Source organism: Macaca nemestrina, chromosome 16 (assembly GCF_043159975.1).
Source record: "Macaca nemestrina isolate mMacNem1 chromosome 16, mMacNem.hap1, whole genome shotgun sequence".
Lineage (NCBI taxonomy): Eukaryota > Metazoa > Chordata > Mammalia > Primates > Cercopithecidae > Macaca > Macaca nemestrina.
This window is the reverse complement of record NC_092140.1, coordinates 82,235,307-82,252,806: the sequence shown is the minus strand read 5'-3', so window position 1 is coordinate 82,252,806 and position 17,500 is coordinate 82,235,307. Positions and strand designations below refer to the sequence as shown.

General features: G+C 43.6%; 1 long non-coding RNA gene and 1 other non-coding gene across 3 annotated transcripts in view; one reads left to right on the top strand and one right to left on the bottom strand.

Moving 5' to 3' along the window:
* LOC139359114 (uncharacterized) overlaps positions 1-17,500 on the top strand; it is a 49,654-nt gene that overhangs the window by 9,889 nt on the left and 22,265 nt on the right. Inside the window, exons 1-2 of one of the 2 annotated variants that reach the window (XR_011614826.1) lie at positions 3,418-3,453; positions 4,023-4,150. This is a non-coding gene — a long non-coding RNA (uncharacterized lncRNA). Of the gene's footprint in view, positions 1-3,417; positions 3,454-4,022; positions 4,151-17,500 lie in introns of those variants that run through there. The other variant, XR_011614825.1, reaches the window with a different exon arrangement.
* Positions 66-170, bottom strand: LOC112428463 (small nucleolar RNA U13). Its single transcript, XR_003020407.1, has one exon. It is a non-coding gene; the product is annotated as a small nucleolar RNA U13 (small nucleolar RNA).

Here is a 17,500-nt window from a genome sequence, read left to right as displayed (position 1 = left end):
CTTTCAAGAACCAGAACTCCAGAGGGTCTTAGGTCACACTTGTAACTTTTCTGGTTTTTTTTTCAGGTCAGGCAGGTAATATGCTGACATTGTAACAAGGTTTGAGGGTGGCACATTTCACACACATGTGTGAAATACCCAATCATCATCCTCATGAACTACAAAAGGATCCTTTTTTTTTTTTTTTTTGAGACAGGAGCTCACTCAGTTGCCCAGGCTGGAATGCAGTGGTATGATTGCAGCTCACTGCAGCTTCAACCTCCCCAGGCTCAGGTGATTCTCCCACCTCAACCTTCTGAGTAACTTGGACTACAGGCTTGAGCCACCATGCCTGGCTAATTTTTGTATTTTTTATAGAAACAGGGTTTCACCATGTTGCCCAGGCTGGTCTTGAACTCCTGGGCTCGAGAGATCTGCTTGCCTTAGCTTCCCGAAGTGTTGTGATTACAGACATGAGCCACTGCACCCAGCCCACACTTACATCTTTAAGTAATTTAGCATCTGGACTGGTTGTAACAAAGCCCGGTTAGAGTCACACTCTGGTATCTGGTTGCTGTGATTTGAACGTCCCCTCCAACACTCATGTTGAAATTTATTTATTTTATTTATTTATTTATTGAGACAGAGCCTTCCTCTGTCACTCAGGTTGGAGTACAGTGTCATGATCTTGGCTCACTACAACCTCCGCCTCCCAGGTTCAAGTGATTATTCTGCCTCAGCCTCCCCAGTAGCCCTGATTATAGGCACATGCCCCCACACCCGGCTAATTTTTCTATTTTTAGTAGAGACGGGGTTTCACCATGTTGGCCAGGCTGGTCTTGAAACTCCTGAACTTGTCATCTGCCTACCTCGGCCTCCCAAAGTTCTGGTATTAGGGCGTGAGCCACCTCGCTGGGCCTTATGTTGAAATTTAATTGCCACTGTGACAGAATTAAGAGGTAGGACTTTTCAAAGGTGATTAGGTCATGGGGGGCTCCACCCTTAGGAACAGATTCATGTTGTTATCATGGGAATGGGTTCCTGGTTAAAGTGAGTTTACTCTCCGCTTGCCCTTTCTTGCTTTCTTGTGCTCTCTTACCCTTCCACCTTCCCCCATGAGATGATACATCAAGACCAGTACGAGATGCCAGGCCCATGTTTTGGATGTTCCAACCTCCAGAACCATGAGCCAAGTATATTTCTATTGTTTATAAATTATCCAGTCTGTGGTATTCTGTTACGGTAACGCGAAATGGGTAAGATAGAAAATTGTTATGGAGAAATGGGGCTGTTGCTATAACAAACACCTGAAAATGTGGAAGCAGTGTGAACTGGTAATGGGTAGAGGCTGGAAGAATTTAGACGAAAAGCCTAGAAAAAGTCCTTGTCTTGATGGAGCATTAAAAGCAATTCTGGTGAAAGCTCAGAAGAAGACAAGGGATGTAGGAAAAGTCTGGAATTTCTTAGAGATTACCTAAGTTGTCATGATCAGAATGTTGGCACAAATATGGATAGTAAGGGCTGAAACTGAGGAATGAGTACTGGAAACTAGAGTAAAGGCCATCCTTGGTATAAATTGGTAAAGAACCTGGCTGAATTTTATCTATGCCCTAAGCCTCTATGGAAGGTGGAATTTGAGTGATAAACTAAGATACGCGGTGGAAGAAATTTCTAATTAAAACATTAAAGGAGATATGTGGCCACTTTTAACCACATACAGTAAGATATGAGAGGAAAAAAATGATGTGAAGTTGGAATTTATAATTAAAAGAAAAGCATAAGTCACCATAGTGTCTGCAGAAAAGAGAGAGAGAGAGAGACAGAGACAGAGACAGGAGAGAGACAGAAGCAGAATAAAAAGACTTTGAAGAAATTCAGCCTGGCTACATAAAGAATGAAAAAACATGTTGGGAGAGCAAACCAAGCATGTAGCCAAGTGACTGTTTGCTAAGTAGATTAATACATGGATGGAAGAGATCATCAAGACAATGGGAGAAAGACACTGAAGGCATTTCAGAGATCTTGGAGACAGCCTCTCCCATTACAGCCCCAGAGATCTAGGAGGGCAGAATGGTTTCAGGAGATAGGCCTGGGGTACCTTCCATGGACTTGCTGCTCAGAGCTGCCTCAGATCTCTGCTCCCTGCATTCTGGTGCAGTGCTCCTGGACGGCCCCAACCATGGCTCAAGCGGGCCCAGATACGTTTTGACCTGCTGCCCTGGAAGGAACAAGCCGGAAACCTTGGCAGCGTCCATGTGGTTCTACTTCCGCAGACAAGCAGAATGCTAGAGTTGTGGGGGCGTGGCGTCCTCCACCTTGATTTCAAAGGATGTTGCAGATAGTCTGGGGACCTTGGGAGACACTTGTTGCAGGGGTGGAGTCACCACAGAAAGCTTCCACTAGAGCATCGTGAAACGGAAATGTGGGGTCAGAGCTGCCACAGAGAGTCTCCACTAGGGTAGTGCCTACTAGGGCCATGAAAGCGGGGCCAGTCCTAAAACCCTAGAACTGTAGAGCTACCAGCTTGCAGCACCAGCTTCAGAGAGCTATAGGCACAAGACTCCAACCTATGAGAACTGCTGGGCAGACTGAGTCCAACTAAGCCACAGGAGTTGGACTGCCTGTGGCATTGGGAGACCCATCCCCCACCCCATGTGCCCAGGATTCAGGGCATGGAGTCAAAGGAAATTATGCTGGAGCTTTAAGAAGACTTGATGTTGTTCCCCTTGTTAGCTTTTGGACTTACATGGGACCTGTTGGGTCCATGTAACTTGTTAATTTTACAGGCTCACAGCTAGAGAGTAATTTGTCTCAGGATGAATTGTGCTTTTAGGCTCACCCATATCTAACTTAGATGAGACCCCGGACTTTGGCTTTTTGAGTTAATGCTGGAATGAGTGAAAAATTTGAGGGCTGTTTTGATGGAATGAATGTATTTTGTATGTGAGAAAGGCCAAAGTTTTGGGAGACCAACGAAGAATGCTAGTGTTTGAATGTCTCCTCCAAAACTCATGTTGACATTTAATTGCTCTTGTAATGGTATTTTTTTTTTTTTTGAGATGGAATCTCTCTGTGTTGCCCAGGCTGGAGTGCCATGGTGCAATCTCAGCTCACTGCAACCTCCACCTCCCAGGTTCAAGTGATTGTCACACCTCAGCCTCCCGAGTTGCTAGGATTACAGGCGCCCACCACCATGCCTGGCTAATTTTTTTTTTGTATTTTTAGCAGAGACAGGGTTTCACAATGTTGGTCAGGCTGGTCTTGAACTTCTGACCTCAAGTAATCCACCCACTTCGCCTCCCAAAGTGCTGGGATTACAAGCATGAGCCACCATGCCCAGCCAGGAGTGGGTTCTTGATAAAAGCATGTTTGGTCCCCTCTTGTCCTCTCTTCCTCTCTTGCCCATCCACCCTCCAGCATGGGATGAGGTAGCATGAAGGCCACTTGACTTCGGACTTTTCATCCTCCAGAAATGTAAGAAATAAATTATTTTTCTTTATCAACTACCCAGAATACTACCCAGTGGTAGTCTGTTATAGCAACACAAAACAGACTGACACTCGCAGAATTTCTACAAGATCTTTTTAATTTTGCTTCCATTGCAGTTTCATTTTGGCTTTTGACCCTTGCATCTAGAATAGGCTTGGCCTTGCTCCAGGGAACATGCCATCCTGGCCTGACATACTTCACCTTCCCAACTTCTGTCTTCTTTGTCAACTACCCTCTCCGAAGTATCCCTGACTTGCCTCCCTTGTCTTTGTTTCTCCTAGTGTGTTTTGTTTTGCTTTTTGATGCATGGGCCATGACAGAAATCTACTGAGGTGAAGGGGAATTGAGGAGAGACTCATTGTTTTCAGCAAGATGGGTAGTTATTGAGGAGAAATTAGAAAGCATCAACTAACTGAATGTGATAGGATCCACATTCCCACCACACGAAATGAGACAGATTTTTAAATATGGCTAAGCAGTGTAAGTATTCAGGCAAAGTCTGACAACTAAATATGTAGTGGGCTCTAATTAGATGCTTCTTCATTTGTCTCTAGGAAAAGGACTGAAGAAAACAGACAGTGAGACTGATCCAAAAACTCCCATGTATATACAAACACATGAAAAATGTCACCAAAATGTTAATGGCAGTTACGTTACAGTTGCATCAGGGATGGGCTTTCAGGTGAGTTTTTACTTTCTTCTTATAAATTTATGCATTGTTTAAATTTTTAAAATATGAAAATACATATAATTAGGAAAATAAGCTATTTTCATTGAGAGGGAGGAAAGTTTATTAATATAGAAAGAGGAAAAAAAGAGATCCAAGACTGAGGATAGGCACAATAAGCCCTTCAATCAGGTATTCAAGAAAATGAAAGTAGAGGTAAAAGCAGATTGGATTATTCCACACAGGCAATCAGATATCAGCAATAGAAACTGATGGATTGAAAATTTGGGAATCCCAGTTATGGCAGCCACTAAGTTGTATAACACTTTTTTTTTTTTTTTTTGAGATGGAGTCCCGCCCGCTCTGTTGCCCAGGCTGGAATGCAGTGGTGCGATCTCGGCTCACTGCAACCTCCACCTCCAAGGTTCAGGCAATTCTCCTGCTTCTGCCTCCTGAGTAGCTGGGACTACAAGCATGCAACACTATGCCTAGCTAATGTTTGTATTTTTAGTAGAGATGGGGTTTCACCATGTTGGCCAGGCTGATCTCGAACTCTTGACTTCAGGTGATCCACCCGCCTAGGCCTCCCAAAGTGCTGGGATTACAGGCTTAAGCCACCGTGCCTGGCCTAACACATTTACGGACTTAAAAAAAGACACCCCTGGCTGGGCGCAGTGGCTCACGCCTGTAATCCAGCACTTTGGGAGGCTGAGGCGGGCGGATGACTTGAGGTCAGGAGTTTGAGACCAGCCTGGCAAACATGGTGAAACCTCATCTCTACTAAAAATACAAAAAAATTAGCTGATCCTGGTGGCACACCTGTAATCTCAACTACACGGGAGGCTGAGGCAGGAGAATCTCTTGAACCTGGGAGGCAGAGGTTGCAGTGAGCCAAGATCACGCCACTGCACTCCAGCCCGGGCGACAGAGTGAGACTCTGTCTCAAAAACAAACAAACAAACAAAAACAAAAAATGACACCCCCATCAGCCACCACTCAACTCACTGGCCTGATACCTTTGTGCAGTGCATGACATCTACAAGTGTACAAGATGGTACTGGATCCAGTGAGGAAGACAAAAAGTCTGGCAGGAATGTGAGAGAGACTGGGAAGAATTGGCTCAATATGATGATGGAGTTCAGAGAGCTAAATGAAGTTCTGAGAAGTCACTGTTTTAAATGGCTTAGCCATGTGGAGGTGAGAAACCCCAAGATGTTCCAGTTATCTTTTGTTGCATTACAAACCATCCTGAAATTTAGTGGCATAAAATAACAAACATTTTATTGCACTCATGATTTGGGCAGTCAGGAACTTGGGTGCGGCACAGCAGAAATGGCTGGCTTATCTCTTCTCCATGATATCTGGGTCCTCCACTAGCGTGGCCTGAATGGTTGGAGATGACTGAGATATCTTTACTGGGGCCATATGTCTGAAACCTCCTTTCTTCTTTTTGGGATATCTGATGGGCCTTAGAAGTCTAAGTTGTCTCTTTCACTCAGGTATAGTGCCTGGGCTGGGATGGCTGGAATGGTTGAGGGCTGGCCAGCCTCACTCTGTCTCTCTCTGTCTACAAAGGTGGTTTCATGGTGGCCATAGTTCTTACATGGTAGGTGGTTTCCCCCAGAGTGCAAGAGAATCCCAACAGACAGCATGCCCATGGGTGTTAGGAGAAGCTGCAAGGCTTCTTATGACTGTGTCAACAGTCACGGTATCACTTCTGCCATATTTATTGGTCCATGAAGTCACCAAGACTATTCCAGATTCAGGAGGAGGATAGGAACAGATTGATCTCTTTCTTGATATAAAAAATACTATGAGCACACATGAAGAAAAAGAATTTATTGTGGCCATCTTGAAAACAAGCAACCAGGCCGGGCGTGGGGGCTCACGCCTGTAATCCCAGCACTTTGGGAGGCTGAGGCGGGTGGATCACGAGGTCAGGAGATCGAGACCATCCTGGCTCACACGGTGAAACCCCGTCTCTACTAAAAATACAAAAAAAAACTAGCAGGGCGAGGTGGTGGGCGCCTGTAGTCCCAGCTACTCAGGAGGCTGAGGCAGGAGAATGGTGTGAACCCGGGAGGCGGAGCTTGCAATGAGCTGAGATCACACCACTGCACTCCAGCCTGGGCGACAGAGGAGACTCCGTCTCAAAAAAACAAAAACGAAAACAGAACAAAACAAACAAAAAAAACAAGCAACCACACTGGTGCTGATAGGAATTATCCAGAAAGGTAGGAGTGGATTTTGGGGATTGATCCAGAGGGAATGAGGAGTCTAGACTCTAAAAAATGGCGAGATTGGATACAATATACACTACTTGGGTGACAAGTACACTGAAAGCCCAGACATCACCACCGTACAATTCATCCGTGTGCAACCCGGAACCACTTGTACCCTTATAGCTATTGACATTTAAAGAAAATTTTTTCTTAGTGGCAAGAATTTTAAATGTAGGAAAGCTGAGAGAGGCCGGTAAATAAGGGGCTTGAATGTTGTGGTTTGGATATGGTGATATGGTGTGTTTGTTTCCACCAAAGCTCGTGTTGAAACCTGATCCCCAAGGTAGCAGTGTTGGGAGGTGAGGCTTAGTGGGAGGGGTTTGGGCCATGGGGGTGGAGTGGTCATGAATGACTTGGTGGTGAGTTCTCCATCTTAAAGGGCAGGGTTAGTTATGAGGCAATGGATTAGTTTCTAAGAGAGTGAGTTGTTATAAAGCCAGGATGCCACTCGGGTTTGGTCTCTCTTTTCTCGTGCCCACTTCCCCTTTGACCTTCTCTACCATGTTTCCTTTTTTTTTTTTTTTTTTTTTTTAATGGCGTTTCCCTCTGTCATCCAGGCTGGAGTGCAGTGGTGCGATCTTAGCTCACTGTAAGCTCCAATTCCTGGGTTCAAGCAATTCTCCTGCCTCAGCCTCCCGAGTAGCTGGGATTACAGGCACCCGCCACTACGCTCAGCTAATTTTTTGTATTTTTAGTAGAAACAGGGTTTCACCATGTTGGCCAGGTTGGTCTCAAACTCCTCGCCTCGTGATTCGCCCGCCTTGGCCTCCCAAAGTGCTGGGATTACAGACATGAGCCACTGCACCCAGCCCCCTCTATCATGTTTCGATGCAGCACAAAAGCCCTCACCAACAGCTAAGCAGACGTTGGGGCTATGCTTCTTGTACAGCTTGCAGAACCGTAAACTAAATAAACCCTTTTAAAATAAACTACCTAGACTCAGGTATTCCTTTATAGAAACACAAAATGGACTAATACAAGCCCTCTTTTGCTTCATGCTTCAATCAGGCTGAGCGTCTTCTGGTTTCCTAGGTTAGATTATGTTCCTAATGAATCTAGCCAGGAGTATTGTGTTAGATTGGGTTCTTCAAGAAGTAGACTTCAAGAAAAGATTAGGCATACAAGAGATTTATCAGGAGAAATCCCCATGAAGGATAAAGAAGAGGAAAAAAGAGAAGGCAAGGAGAGCTTTCAGATCATAAGTGAATCTAATATCTAATGCTTGTGAAGAAGAGGGGCAAGGAAGGAGAATTAGAGAAAACAGCCTCACATGCAGATTTTTTTTTTTTTTTTTTGAGACAGAGTCTTGCTCTGTCACCCAGGTTGGAGTGCAGTGGTGTGATCTCTGCTCACTTCAAACTCTGCCTCCTGGGTTCATGCCATTCTCCTCTCTCAGCCTCCCGACTAGCTGGGACTACAGGTGTGCGCCACCACGCCCAGCTAATTTTTTGTATTTATTAGTAGAGATGGAGTTTCACCATGTTAACCAGGATGGTCTCGATCTCCTGACCATGTGATCTGCCCACCTTGGCCCCAAAGTGCTTGGATTACAGGTGTGAGCCACCGCGCCTGGCCTCATGCGGGATAATTTTTTAAAATTTCAGCAAGGTTGACAGGGAGTCGTTGAGCCAAAGTTGCCCATTAAAGGAGTCCTTCATCTTGCAGGAATGGGCCTGCATTAGTCTCCCTGCCTTGCTCAGTCACAGACTCAGAGCATCTCCCAAGAAGGATGGTCTTGGCATGAACCCAGGGCTGGGTCCCTGCTGGCAGTGACTGGAGCCATCAGTCAGTTGTACTCCCTGAAGCAGGAGATCTGAGCTATGTATTATAATGGCCACCTCAAATACAGAATCTCAGCAGATAAGACATTGCCTCATGGAGAAGGCGTAAATGGCCTCTCTGCATACATTATGTACCATGATGCTCTGTATCAATCAGGATTGCTTTTAGCTGCAAGTAATAGAACACTTAGTCAAAAGTGGCTCAAATGAACTGGTACAGCTTTTTTCCACCGAAGTTTGGTGATAAACAGTTGAGGTCCTTGATTTTGCAGCTCAACCATGACAAGATTGCTATGTATAATTCCCTTGGTTTTTCCCTTATACTTGCCTCTTCATAGTTGCATGATGTCTGTAGCATCTCTAAATGTCATATCCACACTGAAAGTAGCAATAAGGGGGAAGCATGCTGGTAGTAGAGCCACATCAGTTTCCCTTTATTGAGAGATAAAAGTCTTCACAGAAACGCTGTCCTCCTTAGAGTTCTACTTAGATCTCATCTGGCAAATATGGATTATATGGCCATGCTCGCTCAAGGAGAGAATGGGAACACTGGAATAAAACTGCCAAGTGGGTATAGAAAAATCTTCATCCACTGCCCTGGCTGGGGACATGACTGTCTTGAATAATATTGTATGAACATTATCAGAATCAAGCTAGAGTTGCTTTTGTTAAAATAAAAATAAAACAAAAAAAAAGACCAGACAAGGTGGCTCACACCTGTAATCCCAGCACTTTGAGAGGCTGAGGTAGGCGGATCACCTGAGGTCAGGAGTTCAAGACCAGCCTGGCCAACATGGTGAAACCCTGTCCCTACTAAAAATACAAAAATTAGCTGGGCGTGGTGGTGTGCACCTGTAATCCCAGCTTCCCAGGAAGCTGAGGAAGGAGAATGACTTGAACCCTAGAGGTGGAGGTTGCAGTAAGCTGAGATTGCACCATTGCACTCCAGCCTGGGCAACAAGAGTGAAAATCCATCTCAAAATAATAATAATAATAAAGCAAAAAATAAAACAAAGCAAAAAAACCTGAAGGCCAAGGAAGGCCATGCATGAAGAGGGGTTTCTCATGCATAAATACCTGATAACAAAAACTATTACAAAAGACTGCAAAAACCACAACTTTGCACAAAGCCCATTGCAATCTTACACAAAAAATACTTGTGACAAAAAAATATTTCTGTGACTGGAACGCTTATTCTGTTTTATAGAATGAAGTGTTGCCTCATAAAAATTTTTCTTTCTTTTTTTTTTTGAGATGGTGTCTAGCTCTGTCATGAGGCTGAAGTACAGTGGCATGATCTCAGCTCATTGCAATCTCCACCTCCTGTGTTCAATTGATTCTCCTGCCTCAGCTTCCTGAGTAGCTGGGATTACAGGCACACACCACCACACCCAACTAATTTTTATATTTTTAGTAGAGACAGGGTTTCACCATGTGGGCCAGGATGGTCTCGAACTTCTGACCTCATAATCTGCCCACCTCGGCCTCCCAAAGTGTTGGGATTACAGGCATGAGCCACCGCGCCAGGCCTTTGTTTTATTTTTCAATTTGAGATGGGATCTCACTCTGTCATCCAGGCTGTAGTGCAGTGACACAGTCACAGCTCATTGCAGCCTGGAACTCCTAGGCTCAAGTGATCCTCCCACCTCAGTCTACTGAATAGCTGGGACTACAAGCATGTGCCACTATGCCTGATTAATTTTTTAATTTGTAGAGATGGGGTTTTGCTTTGTTGCCCAGGCTGGTCTCGAACTCCTGGGCGCAAGTGATCCTCCTGCTTCAGCCTCTCAAAGTGCTAGGATTACAGATGTGAGTCACTTCACCTAGCCAACCAATAAAATGTTTCTATAAAAAGTGAAAATATGTAATAAACAAACAAACAAAAAATATTTCTTTGAGGACATCTGTCCAGCAACTGCCTGTACCTCCTAGGACTGGCATCACAGTCTTTATTGGTCCTTATAGCCAAGGATAGTTATCTCAAAACAATTATGTAATCCTCATTTTTCCTTTAAAATCCTTTGTCCTTACCTCCCTGAATATGCACATAGTTTACTATGATATGTGTACTTCCATTGCAATGCCTTATTCCTACATAAATATAATTTTCCTCTAGAAAACCTCTCTCTGTTTGTTATTTAGGTTGATAATTGGGAGTCTATCAGTAAGGATAGAAGAAGGGAAGAAATATTAGATAGGTGACTAAGAATTTGCCTTCTCAGACTGGGGGCAGTGGCTCATGCCTGTAATCCCAGCATTTTGGGAGGCTAAGGCGGGCAAATGCTCCTGAGGTCAGGAGTTTGAGACCAGCCTGACCAACATGGTTCAAACCTGTCTCTACAAAAATACAAAAAATTAGCCAAGTGTGGTGGTGCAAACCTGTACTCCCAGCTACTTGGGAGGCTGAGGCAGGAGAATTGCTTGAACCCAGGAGGCGGAAATTGCAGTGAGCCAAGGTCACATCACTACATTCCAACCTGGGCAACAGAGCAAGACTCCGTCTCAAAAAAAAAAAAAAAAAAAGTAAAAGAATTTGTCTTCTGCAATGGAGCTTCTAGTCTCACTCCTGACCTGTTTAACAGCAGCAGAAGTCTTAAGGTCTGCAGTGTTCCTCAGAGCCATTCAGTCAATCAGTAATTATTCAATAGAACTATTTTCCTAAACAGTGTTAGGTGCTAGATTCTGGGAGACACAACTGCCAATTCCTAGCAGAACTTAAATAGTACATTTATACAGCTTTTAATATAATACCTAGTGAGGTGCAAATGTTTTAAATAATGAATGAACAAGGCAACTCTGATGCAATAACTATGCAAAGCAATGAGAAGTGTTATAAGGAGGACTCCACGTTTTTCCCATTTTCTTTTTTTCTTTTTCTTTTTCTTTCTTTCTTTCTTTCTTTTTTTTTTTTTTTTTTTTTTTTTTTTGAGACGGAGTTTCGCTCTTGTTGCCCAGGCTAAAGTGCAGTGGCGCGATTGTGGCTCACCACAACCTCTAACTCCTGGGTTCAAGCGATTCTCCTGCCTCAGCCTTCCTGAGTAGCTGGGATTACAGGCATGTGCACCATGCCCGGCTAATTTTGTATTTTTAGTAGAAACGGGGTTTCTCCATGTTGGTCAGGCTCGTCTCGAACTCCCAGTCTCAGATGATCTGCCCGCCTCGACCTTCCAAAGTGCTGGGATTACAGGCGTGAGCCACTGCACCTGGCTACCCATTTTCTTTTAAAAAATTATTTTCTATTCGCCACAATAGCCTCTCATTTGCCAGGATCTACAGCAGCATTGTCTAGTAGAACTTCTGCAAAGATGATAATGTTCTATATTTGCATGGTCCAATATGATAGCAGTAACCACATGTGACTATTGAGGACATGAAATGTGGCTAGTGCAACTGAAGAACAAAATTTTACATTTTATTTATTTATTTTTAAAGACAGGATCTCACTCTGTCGCCCAGGCTGGGATGCAGTGGCTCAATCACACAGCTTATGTATCCTGTATCTCTTGGGCTCAAGCAATCCTCCCATCTCAACCTTCTGAGTAGCTGGGACTGCAGGCATGCACCACCTGTGTGGCAACTTTTATTTTATTTTTTGTAGAGATGGAGTCTTGTTGTGCTACCCAGGTTGGTCTTGAACTCTTGGCCTCAAGTTATCCTACTGCCTCTGCCTCCCTTTGCCTCAGCCTCCCCTTACTTTTTTCACTTTTTTTTTTTTTTTTTTTTTTTTGAGACAGAGTTTCACTTTCCTCATCCAGGCTGGAGTGCAATGGTGTGATCTCAGCTCACTTCAACCTCTGCCACCAGAATCAAATGATTCAAATGATCCTCCTTCCTCAGCCTCTCAAATAGCTGGGACTATGGGTGAGCACCAGCAATGCTTGGCTATTTTTTTTTTTTTTTTAATTTTTATTTTTAGTAGAGATGGGACTTCACCATGTTGTCCAGGCTGGTCTTGAACTCCCGAGCTCAAGTGATCCACCTGCCTTGGCCTCCCAAAATGCTGGGATTACAGGCATGAGCCACAGTGCCCAGCTTTTATTAAAATTTAAACAGCCACAGTACCTAGTAGCTACTGGCTAATGAATCAGGCAATGCTGTTGTAGAGTGCTTGAGTATTACTAATTCCATGAAGTTAGTAAAAATAAGAATCTAATGTTAATCTGTTTCATTCACTTCAGTTATTATTGGGGCAAATCAAGATTACCTTAAATCCTTTTTTCCAATATTCTTAATATCTACACGTTAATGCTTTTCAAATGAAGTTATTTTATCAAGTTCCTTCAAGCTTAACTATTCTTTTCTATAAATAGAATTAACTATTTATAGGTGACAAAAGTAGGTGACAAAAATCTGATAAGAAATATGAGTATAGTTTATGCATTTTTTTACTTGTTTGAAGTTAACAATAGTTTTTATATGATTATGTCAGATTCCAAACATGAGCTGTTAGTGCTTGTATGGGAAATACTATTTTCCATTTGCAATGAGCACAAAATCTGCTTCTCCATCAACAGTACTAAGTTCCTTTTGAACAGTGCTTATTCTCTCCCTTACCAGTTTGATCCTTAACTACTTACTACCCTGTAAAATTTCCTGAATAAGTATTTGTTTTGCTATCTAAATCTTGTTTGTTATTTAATTTTAAATATATGCATACCCTAGATCCCAACTTTTATACCTTAAGCTTCCTGAGGGCAACATGCAATTTGGGTTTGGTGGAAAATAAACCCTGAACTTAAAGTCAGGTTATGGAAATTTGGACATCTTTTTAGCCTCACATTTCTCATAGATAAAATAAGAATAATAATAATACTGGTTTCGCTGGGTTCTTCAGGGCATCAAATGAGGTGTATGTGAAGTTCTTGGGGGATGCTAAAGTACGAAGGTACTGCTAGATACTCCTGGTGTCCTTTACAGCAAAACCGTAGGAAGAGCTCACTGAATATTCAATTAATGAGTGAATGAATGTATATAGAGGACTAAGGAGCTACAGTTTTTAGTGATTTTTTTAGTGATTTAAATGAGCAACTGAATCCAGGTGGCTGGGACAACATATTTGCCTGGGTCTATGGTTCCTTTACCACCTTCAGAGCTCTCATCCCTGATTGTCTGATCACAAGCCTGGGATATTATAAAAGATGTGTCTGTTGGAAAGCTTTTGCCTGTGAGTCACAGAAGACTTGCCAATCTTGAAGTGCTTTAAACATAACAGCCTTCTCTGTGTGTATGTGTTTGGAGACAGGGTCTCATTCTGTGGCCCAGGCTGGAGTGCAGTAGTACAATCAGGGCTCACTGCAACCTCGACCACCTGCCTCAGCCTCCCAAAATGCTGGGATTACAAGTGTAAGCCACCATGCCCATCCTAGGCGGCTTCTTCTTCTTCCTCTTCCTCTTCCTCCTCCTCCTTCTCTTCCTCCTCCTCCTCCTCTTCTTCTTCCTCTCCTTCCTCTTCCTCTTCCTCTCCTTCTCCTTCTCCTTCTCCTTCTCCTTCTCCTTCTCCTTTTCCTTCTTCTTCTTCTTGACAGGGTCTTGCTCTGTCACCCAGGCTGGAGTGCAGTGGTGCCATCTCGGCTCACTGCAACCTCTGCCTCCCAGCTTCAAGTGATTCTCCTGCCTCAGCCTCCTGAGTAGCTGGCAATACAGGCACACACCACAATACCCGGCTAATTTTTGTATTTTTAGTAGAGACAGAGTTTCAACATGTTGGCCAGGCTGCTCTCCAACTCCTGACCTCAAGTGATCCACCTGCCTCGGCCTCCCAAAGGCGTGAGCCATAGCACTCGCCCATAACGGGCTTCTTATCTCACATAACTAGAAGTCCAGGGGGAGGGTAGTTCTAGGTTTGCTTACTACTGCGGGTCCCTGATGCCGTGAAGGACCCGGGTGCTTTCCTCTTTCTGATTCAGCAGCTCAACATCCCCAGTGTGTTGCCGATGTCTCCTCTCATGGGCTCCACGGGCTTCAGCACTTCCAGGCATCATATGCGGGTATGAAGGCATCCAGCAAAGGAGAGAAGTGTGTTCTCCTGTGCATCTTTTTGTATTTATTTATTTATTTAGACGGAGTCTCACTCTATCGCCCAGGCTGGAGTGCAGTGGCGCCATCTTGGCTCACTGCAACCTCTGCCTCCTGGGCTCGAGTGATTCTCTTGCTCAGCCTCCTGAGGCGTGCGCCACCACGCCCGGCTAATTTTTGTATTTTTAGTAGAGACAGGGTTTCACCATGTTGGCCAGGCTGCTCTCGAACTCCTGACCTCAGGTGATCCGTCCTCTTTGGCCTCCCAAAGTGCTGGAATTACAGGTGTGGGCCACCACGCCCTGCATCTTTTTGTTTTTATTGTTTTGTTTTGTTCTGTTTTTGGCATGGAGTCTCACTCTGTCGCCCATGCTGGAGTGCAGTGGTGCCATCTCAGCTCACTGCAACCTCCGGCTCCTGGCTTCAAGTGATTCTCCAGTCTCAGCCTCCCAAGCAGCTGGGATTACAGGCACCTGCCACCATGCCTGGCTAATTTTTTTTTTGTAGAGACAGGGTTTCAGCATGTTGGTCAGGTTGGTCTTGAACTCCTGACCTCAAACAATCCACCCGCCTCGGCCTCCCAAAGTGCTGGGATTACAGGCATGAGCCACCACAACTGGCCTCATCTTTTTGTTTTTAATAGATGAGGAACAGCTTCCTCAGAAGTAGCTCCAGTATCTTACCCTCAAATAAGGATTGAGTCATGGTGCCAAAGCCTACGGCAGTCGCTGGCCAAGAGAAGGACACTGCTGTGATTGCCTTTAACAATGAATGCCTTCCTTGAGCTCATGGCTGCAGAGTAAAAGCCAGAATGGGTGGGTTGAGACTGGCTGCTGAGTACGCAACGAACAGTGTCTGCTACAAAAAGCAAGACCTGTTATTCTTTTCTAGCGGAGCTGAACTTGGACCTCATACAGATGGGGTTCTGAAAGGGCCCCAGACTCTGATCTTTATCCATAACTACAAGTGTGACAAGCAGAGGAGAAGAGTTGACACAACTTACCTCGTACCTTTCTTTCATTGGCCTTCCTGTGAGGAAGGAGTCTTTGGCTTTAAATACCCACCGTCCAATTTTTCTAGGTCTAGGCTAAGAGACGGGGAAATAGAGGAAATTAAGAATTGTTTGAGAGCAAAGGTACATTATCATGACCACTACCACCTTCATCGTGATTGCCACCATCACCAGCAGGTGACCTTTTTGAGATGCCCACTTGCAATGACACTGTATTCTACGCTGGGCAGAATCATCTGGGTCAACATGACCCCAAGCCATACAGGCTCTCAGTCTCAACCTTTGTTCTGCAGGGACACACCTGCTGAAGGACATTTGCCTGGGACACCAGCTCCCAGGGCTTCGTAAATGCTTTCTGGGCCTAGGCCGTGAGTTATACTCAATCCCACCCATATCCCACCCCATAAATTATGGTTCCTTTGCTTTCCCTTGTACAGATAACGACATACTAACAGCTCATGACATCAGAGCTAAAGGCTACTGCTTGAGAGATTTCTAATCCAAAGGAATTAATTATGCAGATAAAAATGCTGGCAACATGCAGAGAATAAGATTTTTCTTTAATGTGAATGGATCAATTAAGCAGTTCTGTTATTTACTGGCATAAGGAAGTGCCATGAGGAAAGAAAAGTGGGGAAACATGAGGGACCTCTTGGAGTAAGAAAAATGGCACTTCTTAAATGATTCAAAAAATGCCTATTTGTTAATACATACTCCACGTTCTTAATGTACACAACTCTACAACTCGGCTGATTACCATTGGCATCACTAGGTTACTCCAAAAAATGCTGGGCAGTGTGTTTATATTAAAATAAACAAGCAAACAAACTTCATTTTCCAATCACTAATATACCTTACTCTCCTCTCTTCTTATTTAGTTACCGTTTGGCCAGGAAGAGGTGGAGAATCCACCTTCCTGAAGAAAAGATTTGTTAAATCATCTTCCCTGCCCTGTTGAAATTTCAGGTTGGCTGGGCATGGTGGCTTACGCCTGTAATCCCAGCACTTTGGGAGGCCAAAGTGGGTGGATCACCTGAGGTCAGGAGTTCGAGACCAACCTGGCCAACATAGTGAAACCCTATCTCTCTACTAAAATACAAAAATTAGCCAGGCATGGTGGTGCACGCCTGTAGTCCCAGTTACTCAGGAGGCTGAGGCATGAGAATTGCTTGAACCTGGGAGGCGCAAATTGCAGTGAGCTGAGATTGCACCACTGCACTCCAGCCTGGGTGACAGAGCAAGACTTTGTCTCAATAAATAAATAAATAAACAAAGTTTGGATTTATCCATTTTTAAAATCATTTGCACAAGTATAGAAAAACATTAATAGATTTGAAGCAATGTCCTAATAACTGCATGCAGTTAATAAATTCTTAAAATGATAAATGATAAAATTAAAGTAAATTTTCCTTTGGGAGTCAGTCTGTTTTGGTATAATAACTCTGTTAGATATTATTACATAAAACAAGGACTTTTTTCTGATGTGACCTCACCCCAAACTACACACTCTGTACCACAAATAGAATTAGTGTGATTTCTTGAAAAATAAATTAAAACATGAAAATCTATGCAATATGGATCATTCTGCCATTTTTTTCTCTAATGAGCAAAACAGAGATTTATCTCTCATTTTGAAGATTTTTTTTCTAATAAGTGTTTAAAACATCTTGAAACCAGAAAACACCTTTACATAAAATTATTCACTTTAAGCAAGTCTTTTTGTGACCCAGCATTTAAAAATATACAACCTTGGGTGTGAATTTTCATCTAGACCTTGTTAGGTGATTAATTCTTCTTCAATGCTAGAATCCCTCTGCCATGTATCTTACCTCATTCCGGGTATCTCTACAGACACCTGGAAAAAACTCCATAAATAAAATGATTTTTATTTGGCTTTATTATTTTTCTGTGCTGGGGCTCAAAGAAGAGGACTTTTGTTACAGAAACTCTTCATTTGTGCTTATGATAAAAGAAGGGGGAATGGAAATTTCTTTTCTCCTCTTGGGACAAGCAGAATATTTCCCCTTATGGCTGCCTTTGCTGCCATAACTTCTATGAAACATCCCACTCTTCAGCGCCCGAAGGGGAGCCAGTGGTCCTAAGGATAATGTGCCACTTTTTTGGTAATGCCTCTATGAAAGATTTACCTATCTTGTAACAACAACAATGACAACAACACTATAGTAACAAAACAACAAACTAAGACGTAGATAGCACTGTGCGTTTTAAAATGAAGGGATCCCAAATGCACCTCAGTAGCATAAAAATTATTTCA